Genomic DNA, 9,066 nt, shown 5'->3' with positions numbered 1-9,066 from the left:
CTCTGATACCACCTTCTGTCGTAACCCCCGTCCCCTAACAACCCGGGAACGGGCGGCCGCGGCCAATTTTGGTGGTATCTGTATTGTATCCATTTTGGCAGCGGAAATTTCATCAGGACCGTAGTTAGGAAATATTTTATCAGAGTAAAATACCACACCTTTAATATATTAAATACATGGGAAAATCCCAAATTTCAGGTACACACATTTCTATAGGGATAAACCCTATTTTATTTAATAAAAACATCTATTTATTTTAGGTAACTTTATAGCCACTTTTCCAAGCCTTCAGTGTTGTCCAGCTGGCTTCTATTTGGCTTTCACATTTTGTTACCTGAAACGTGTTTAAAAACATTTTGTCAGTGGGAAATACTGGTGAGTGAATCTCAGTTTAATCAAGTTTAATAAAACCATTGTACAGTATTGAGGGCGGTCACGCAATTACATTTGTTTCCAAGTCATACCAATTACCACCCACGGTACTGTCGTCTCGACTTATGGTCATGTTACTCCTCGCAAGGTAGTAACAAATTTTGTATACAAAACCTCAAATATACCGACGATAATTGTATCCTTACAAATACTCAATAACTGTTTAATATATAATTAATCGTGTGAGGTTTTGTAAAAACAGTTTACAAAAAGGAGATTACTCACATTGCTGTCTTAGGTTTTCTGTAAGGGTTTCCTGGTGATTATCTATAAATTACACAAATGCACACGCGTTAGTATAATAACCCATTTTAACATTAGTAATACCCTCCCTGAGACGACATTCCAACGACTACGTCGGGCAGAACCACGACAGCCGTTACGGAACCCTAGATCAATCAGGCAGCGTATCTAATACGTATCCAGGGGTTATGATACATACAACGGAGCAGAACTTCGCTATTTACGGGGATATTATACCCGAGAATATTAGCTTATATAGTGAGAGAGAGAAAAGAAAACTGAACAATCGAAACTGAGCTCGATCGCCCAATTTATAGGGCTGATCATACATTCCGTTGCGCCCCGCGACGCCCCGAGGCTTTAGCTGGGGTGGAGGTGGTGGGTGGTGGTGGTGGTGGCGGCGGAAGTGGGTGACGGCGGCGACGGTAGTCACGGTGGCAACTATGGCAATAGTGGTGTCGCTCGTGAGTGAGTTATTAAAACCAATAAAAATAATAATAATAATGGTAAAAAATAATAATAAAAATATTGATAATAATAATAATAATATATCTTTCCATTCCTTGAAGAAATGAAAAAAAAAACACCACCCTACCAAGTAATGAAAATTATTATATTTGAAAGGTTTACATTCCTTGTGGAATGCTTTATTCCATTACCACTTGACAACCAAACATATTTCTTTTCATTCCAATAGAATGATCCATTCCATGCCGCCTTCTATTCCTTCGTACCAAACGCTACCTTACTCTGTCATTTCTATTCCGTTGTCCATTCCATTAACCCATACCAAATAGACTCTACATGTTATGTATTAGTTTTCTTAAAGAAACTCTGAGCATTGTTTTACGGTACATAATTTCGGCTACAAGGTATGGTGATGGTCCTCCAAGGGAGGATGATCCGCCACGTAGGCGCCACGTCATAGTCCTCCCAAGGATGCTCCATCCCCCAAAAGTAGAGGGTATGGGAGGATGGTCCTAGTCATAGTCCTCCCCACCTTTTTATGTTTTTTTTAATCTTCTGCTTTTTTTTAACATTTAACAAATAAACTAACAAAATATTTTCATTAATATTTAAAAATATTACATAAATTTAAAAAAAAACATAAACTTAAAAAAAATTAAACTTAAAAAAAATAAACTTAAAAAAACATAAACTTAAACAAATCCTAATATATTAAAATAAGCTACTAGTCTTCGTCTTCGATGTCGTCGGGTTCGTTTTGAGCGTTGTTCCAGATGTACTCAACCAAGTCCGCTTGTGGGTTATGATGTGTGTACTCGTTACGTAGAGCGAACATGTTCAAATCTTGTTGTTCCCCACTAACTGGAACAGTATTTCCAGTAGACGCGTTTTCGTCGTACTCGCATATCGCTCTATCTTCGTCTTCAATGATCATGTTATGAAAGATGATACAAGCGTACATAATGTTTCGTAACTGCTTTGGTGTTGCCGAACGTGCTGGATGTTCAATGATGTGCCATTTTTTTGTAGAACACCAAAAGCCCGTTCAATATCTTTTTTCGCACCCTCTTGATACTTCGCAAACTTTTTTCTTTTGTCGTCTGTCGGGTGCGGAATAGTTTTAACGATTGTCGAGTACGTTGGGTACATCCCATCAGCTAGGTAGTAACCTCGCCTGTATTCCACCCCCGAAACTATAAAGCTTGTGTCTGGACCTGTACCCGCCACTACATCCTCAAATATCTGTGACTGGTATATGATGTTAAGGTCATTGAGCGAACCAGGTAGACCAAAAAAAGCATGCCAGATCCAGAGATCCTGTGACGCAACAGCCTCTAGAATAATAGTCGGATGTCCATGATCTCCCCTAGTATACTGACCTTGCCAGGCAACTGGGCAGTTCTGCTACGGCCAGTGCATGCAATCAATGCTCCCGAGCATTCCTGGGAAACCATGTCTCTGTTCGTGTGCTTGATATAATTTTTGAACGTCGTTTGCGTTCGGTTTCCGCAGGTATCGCTTGCTATACAATTTGACAATCCATTCGCAAAACTTGTGCAAACATAGACGTGCGGTTCTTTCAGACATCCTTATATACTCGTCTAATTCATCGGGTGCGTAACCGTACGCAAGTTGGCGAATGGCCGACGTACATTTTTGTAAATTACTGAAACCCCTTTGCCCCCTAGCGTCGTTTCGCAATGTAAAAAACGGATCAGACTGGGCCATGTCGCCTGCAATACGTAAAAACAGTTGACGACTCATGCGGAAACGACGTCGAAAAATACCGGCTGGGTACACGGGTTCGTCGGCAAAATAATCGGCTACTAGTTTAACGTGGCCGGCTATAAATTTAAAACGAAACATAAGTGAAATTAATTATAAAATACATTTTCAAATCTATATAAAACATAAGGAAAAAAAAGTAAAATACCTTCTTGGTCTCGGATATATTTTGCTCGTCTAGTTAGCTGTTGGGACGACGCTTCATCACCCGCCATGAAGATCTGAGCCGCGTTCATAATCATGTTATGCATAGCATCCTCTTCCGAAGATTATGAATACCCCGTAGACGAAGATGATGAAGAGATGGAAGAAATTGAAGAAATGGAAGAAGGTGAAGCCATGATAATTTTTTAGAGAGAGATGAGGTTCTAGCGGGTAAAAAATGGTATAAAAATAGATGAGTTTTTATAAAAAGAGAAGAGGGGTTATAAAATGTGAGAAAGATATGAGATTGTAGTGGATGAAAAGTTGTGAAAAAAGGTGTAAAAGAGATGACTATTTATAAAAAATAGAAGTGAATTGGATGGATATTTAAAATATAGCCGTTATTATAATTATTAATTATGAATTTGAATTTTTTTTAAACGGTCATCTTCAACTTGGGGCCCACATATTTTGTCTTCACATGCGCGTCACCAACGTCCATTTTCAGATGGAAAGGACGGGGACGGAGGGGGGCGGGGCGGTGTAGCATCCGGCGACGGACCAGAATGATAGGGGGACGACCCCCATACCGTGTAGCCTTCGGTGACAGAAAAGCCTAGGCTGGAGACGTGTCTGGAGTCACGGAGTCGGTATGTAAACTAGACGGTCTCAACTGATGGTTATGGAACTGTTTGGCGAAAATTAATTTATTAGTTTGACGGAAAATTCATTTATTTTATGTTTATTTATTTACATTAGTGAATCTTTAAACTATCGTTTATGTATTACGTATAAATTACAAATACATACGTATGTATTAAAAAATTACAATAGTACAAATATACTAAAAGAATAACGATATTTGAAAATAATATTTGTACATTTTAAGTTTTTTATCATTATAATGGTACCATTTTTCAAATAATTTATATTTTCCATCTATCTTCCTTTAATGTTATTCCGTCTGTGAACAAGCATATTAACACAAAAAATTTTAAGTGTGTTTGCGTTTACTAATTTGTTTGGTGACCATGAACAAACCTTGTCCATGCAATCATAGGTACGACTGACAAATCGTGTCTTAGCGGGTTTAACAGGTCTTTGACAATGCGAACAACATAAGTTCTAAACATGAATACGAGTCGTTTAACTACTTTATATCCAATGTCTTTAGCACAATTGTATGTTTTATGTACCAAAAAAAAAAGAAATGATGAATCCTAACCTTCTAATTTTAATTATTTTCACAAAAATGAAAAATCACATAGTGTATTTTTCAATAAACAGGTCTAATCATGTCTTATACATGTTACGTATTGCTAGCCCCGATCATAGGCCTCCGTGAGTCTGTCCCTCTCTCCTAAAAATACACAAGCTACTCAAACTTGTTCCTAGGTCCAGTTAAGCTGCCAAAGCCCAACTAGGCCCAAGGACCTATCACAATAATGTCAATAAGGCCTGGTTTTTAAGGACCAGATGTTAATTGTGATTACGAAACATGTCTGCTTCCTTCCAACAGTCGGTATAGGATGGGCCTAGTGTTTTTTTAAAGACCAACATAAACTTTCTCAATAAAACGGCCAAGCGAGGAGCTGGGTACAAATAGGGATGACAATGAGTCGGGCACAGTACAATCAATACAACCGCTAGGAGAAAAAAAACAAACATACAGAGCAACTAAACATAAACTGTTACATGAAAATATAGAAACGCCTCCATTTTTCCCATATGATATGTTGGAAAATATAACGCATAGTTACCTAAATCGCTAGGGTTATCACGATCCACGTATTGGATCGCGGTGTACCCAATCGCAAATCGTAATCGATCTGGAACATCATGGTCCGGCGATCCGAGTTGAATCGGTACGGCATTCCAAATTGATAAGGTCCGGCGCTCCGATTTGTTATGGTACGGAGAATTTGTTACTAAATGGAGTGTAAAGTCGACGGATTTGGAGTGTAAAGTCACTAAAATGGCAACACCGGCTGCAAGAATAGTGATGAAGAAGAATACCTAATTTTAATCTATGAATGGCTGCAAGAAAAGTTATGAAGAAAACTTAATTTTAATCTTTGTTGTGTTGTAATGGGCCTTCTTAAAACCAATATTTTATCAAAGGGTCTAATTGCCTAAACCACAAATAAGTAAAGAAAAATTATAGAATGCCTAAAACGCAAATAAGTAAAAAGAAATTATGGTAGTATGTAATAATTAGGGTCAAGTTATTCTACAAAGACTTCTAATTGTAAGAAGTGTAAGAAGGATTTATAGAGTGACAAGTGTTCAATAACCTAAAACCAAACCCACTACATTACCACCAAAAACCTAAACACCCACCCCACCACCTCCCAAAAACCTAACCCCCCCCCCCCCCGGCAAAAAAAAAAACCTATACCTCACCAAAAAACCCCCAAAAAACCTAAACCCCTCCCCCCCAACCCCCACTCCCCAAAAACCTAAAAAAAACCTAACCCCCCCCCCCCCAAAAAAAAAAAACCTAAAAAAAACTAAACACCCACCCAAAAACCTAAACCCCCACCCCCCCATCCCTCACCCCCTCGGCCAAAAAAAAAAAGATATTTTTTTTTTTTAGGGTGATGATGTGGGTGGGGGGGGGGGTTAGGTTTTTGGTGGTGGTGAATGTTTAAGGTTTTTTTTTTTTTTTTTTGTAGTGGGGTTTTTTTTATGTAGTGGGTTTTTTTAGGTTATTGGACACTTGTCACTCTATAAATCCTTCTTACACTTCTTACAATTAGGATCTTTGTATTTGATCCTAATCCGTAATAATTAATATGGAAATTTATATTTTATCTAATTTTAAGATGGAAATTTATATTTTATCTAATTTTGATTATAATATTTTATATGTTAAGTAATGATTTTGGTACATTGAACCATATTTCATGGTACACCGTACCGGTTCGTACCGGAATGAACCTATCCATTTCGTACCGAATACACCAAATCTAGTGAATCGTGTACCCGGTCCGCGTACCCGTACCGGAGCATACCGCGATTTAGGTAACTATGATATAACGTACCTGATACTTGCAATGAATCGAAATTATCGATGATGAACACCGAAAATTAAACCTGGATTCCTCTTGAAATCGCATAGTCATTGTCAGATTAAACTATTTTTTGGTACTAACAAATCTTCAATCGGATTAGACGAAGAGGATTATCAAGAACGAATTTGATTTGTAGAGAGAAACCGTACCCACTATTCGTATGTTCAAACAGTTTATTTATTTTTTGACTTGCCGTATCATCTCTTTTTGTGTGATACTGTACGTTGTATCCTAACCAAAAAGCATCGATTTATTATTTTCTTATTTTGATTTCCATCCAATTAAATGGACCATCGGTTAGTTGTTTTGATTTTGAAAAACAAAACCATCAGATTTGTTCCCTGCAACCTAAAGCCCACTTAGAAATCATTAAAACCAACTAATTATATAAAGGACTCAAAATTAGTTATTAACTAGTAGAATCGCCCGCGCTTCGTTGCGGGTATTCGGTTGGTACCGATTCGATTCGTAACAGAATGACAATTGAAAGAGAAAACCCAGAAAATAAAATCGCGATATACCTCATTATTAATAAGTGTTAAGATTTGTAAAGCTTGGTTCTGAGGACAACATTTGCATCTATAGAACATCAATGCAAAATTTACAAGCCACTCACAAATCACCCTGAATGATTAAAACAATGAAATTTAGTACTTAATAGTGTAATAGAAATAACAGAATTTAGAATCCAAGCTAAATGCAAATGTATGCAAATACAATCTTTATACACGAACACATGAAAACATTTGATCTTCATATTCTTTAAATAATTTTCATAATAAGCATCATTCACCGTCTTAGCTTAGCTTGGATAACATATGGCCGTCTTTTCTAAAACAGCATAACAAACATATTACAAAGCGAACAAAATCAGAATAAAGATGAGACAATATAACCAAGAGTAAATAGTCAAAATTTCCCAAGATTAGAGATAACATATATGCTACATTATAGATAACCACGACAACTTACATACGTGATGTTGTGTTACACTGTTAATGTAAACTTTTCTTGAATATGGTATTATATTTTCATCCATGAAGATGCAAGATTTTCAAAATAGCATGAATATTGTTTTTCAAAAAAGAATCTTTGATACTACATTAAGAATTAAAATTCTTTTAAGTGCTATAACGAATCTCAAACACCCCTTAACCCTAAATCCATTGTCTCCTTAACTATTTTTTCAGAAAGCCAAATAGTGATGTAATTCATGGATTCCTAAACATGGCCAAACTAAGATAACACGGGTCTTCAAAAGGATCTAAGAACATTACGTGAAAAATCTGGCGTCTGTTCTATGTGAATCTGAAATTCCACTTTCAACTTCTTCACATCTTTTTTGGATTCACATTCATGCTATCCGCAAGTGTAATCGCTAGCGAAAGTCCACAACTTTGACTGACAAATGAATGACCTATAAAAACAAAAAACGGGATCACAAAGCCTGAAGTTAAGTAAATTGAGAATAGAACTTTGACCTGTGTTATTCATAGTAAGAACTAAATTCAACCATACATTCTCAAAGTAAACGAATAAATGGTAAACACTAAAGGCCATATCTAACGAAAATAAATATGTCATTGTGGAGGAAAGCATAATCTATATGAAGGTACTAAACAATATGCATCAGAAAGCAAGAACACCAAAACTGAAAAAAAAAAACATTAGCAAACAGGTACATCTTTTTTTTAAGGCAAACAGTATAAGTGAGACAACAATGAATAGCAAAAAACATATATAATGAACCCATTCACAGTAAGTTTAATATTTTCACCTCTATTGTTAACCTCTATTACTTTCACCTCTTATCCTAACAATAAGCAAGGCTTTACAAAATCCAGCTTAGCCAAAAACAAAGCAAGCTGCAATACCCTTCTCACAAACTGTCATCCACAAAAAAGGGGAAACAAATGTTGGGCCAAAAAGTAACACAAATTGCAACGGATTTTGAATTAACCAAAACATGTATAGTTCATATCATATCGCCTCATTCCCATCTTTTATCAAATAGATAGTGGTCAAACCAAACTAATCAGCGGCACACATAAAGATTTGTGATAAAACAGTTTACTTCTCAATTATACATCCAAATCAAAACCATATCGTCACCACCTGAGCGTCGCTGAAGAAAACCACATCAAACACCGTCAAACATCAAATCGACCCAATAAGCTACACTCGATGTCAAGTCTTTAGTGTCTAATCTCGTTCGTAATACGTACCTGGTTTGGAAGGATCGGCTTCCAATGTCGCGGGAGATCAACCACAGTCGTCGTCGTGTTTGTGTTTGTGGCGAAGCCCTAACTGCGTGGCCATTGCATGTCGCCGGAGACATCGTCTTGAAGCCAGATAGGCTGTGGGACACCGACCGAAACCCTAGTTCCAGTTTTTGCCGCCAACGCTGGTCGCCCTCATATACCACTTGGACCATAGGAATACAACCGTCGTCGCTTGTACCGCGGAACCAACATCACTGACGGAACCGTTGTTCCGTATGATTGGTGGCCGAGTTGTGGTAGTGTACGCGCCGGTTGTGATGTCACCGCCAGCGTGCCGCCGTGTCTCTGCCGTAATGATTGGTTGCCGGCCGGTAAGTGTCTCCCTCCCTCTCTCTTTACCGTATTCTGTCTCTCTTTTCCTTGTACAAAAGACATGGCACAACCGTAATTAGCCTTCTATTTTTGTCCAAGAATTATACTGTTCCTAAGAGGTTTCATCATTTGTTATTATATAAAATATATAAGATATATACATTTATAACATTTAATTAATAAATTCATTATAAGATCAAAACAGACAGATACGTCAAATCTTATTAACATTAAATCGAGCATGCACTCCCGCATCTCCTAACCCGTTTAATATTTCATAAGATTCATTTGGCCGACGAGATAATCCAATATCACCAAAATCCATC

The 9,066-nt window shown here is 37.3% G+C and overlaps 2 long non-coding RNA genes across 2 annotated transcripts; both read right to left on the bottom strand.

The window, feature by feature from the left end:
- Positions 1 to 4,597: 4,597 nt before the first annotated feature.
- On the bottom strand, positions 4,598 to 6,376 carry LOC110881266. Its single transcript, XR_002559658.2, has 2 exons — positions 6,117 to 6,376; positions 4,598 to 5,109 (listed from the first exon to the last, which is right to left on the bottom strand). It is a non-coding gene; the product is annotated as an uncharacterized LOC110881266 (long non-coding RNA).
- Positions 6,377 to 6,775: 399 nt separating this feature from the next.
- Positions 6,776 to 8,846, bottom strand: LOC110884539. Its single transcript, XR_002561275.2, has 3 exons — positions 8,372 to 8,846; positions 7,424 to 7,563; positions 6,776 to 6,977 (listed from the first exon to the last, which is right to left on the bottom strand). It is a non-coding gene; the product is annotated as an uncharacterized LOC110884539 (long non-coding RNA).
- Between the last annotated feature and the right edge of the window lie 220 nt (positions 8,847 to 9,066).

This window comes from Helianthus annuus, chromosome 10 (genome assembly GCF_002127325.2).
Source record: "Helianthus annuus cultivar XRQ/B chromosome 10, HanXRQr2.0-SUNRISE, whole genome shotgun sequence".
NCBI lineage: Eukaryota > Viridiplantae > Streptophyta > Magnoliopsida > Asterales > Asteraceae > Helianthus > Helianthus annuus.
This window is presented reverse-complemented; position numbering and strand designations above follow the sequence as displayed.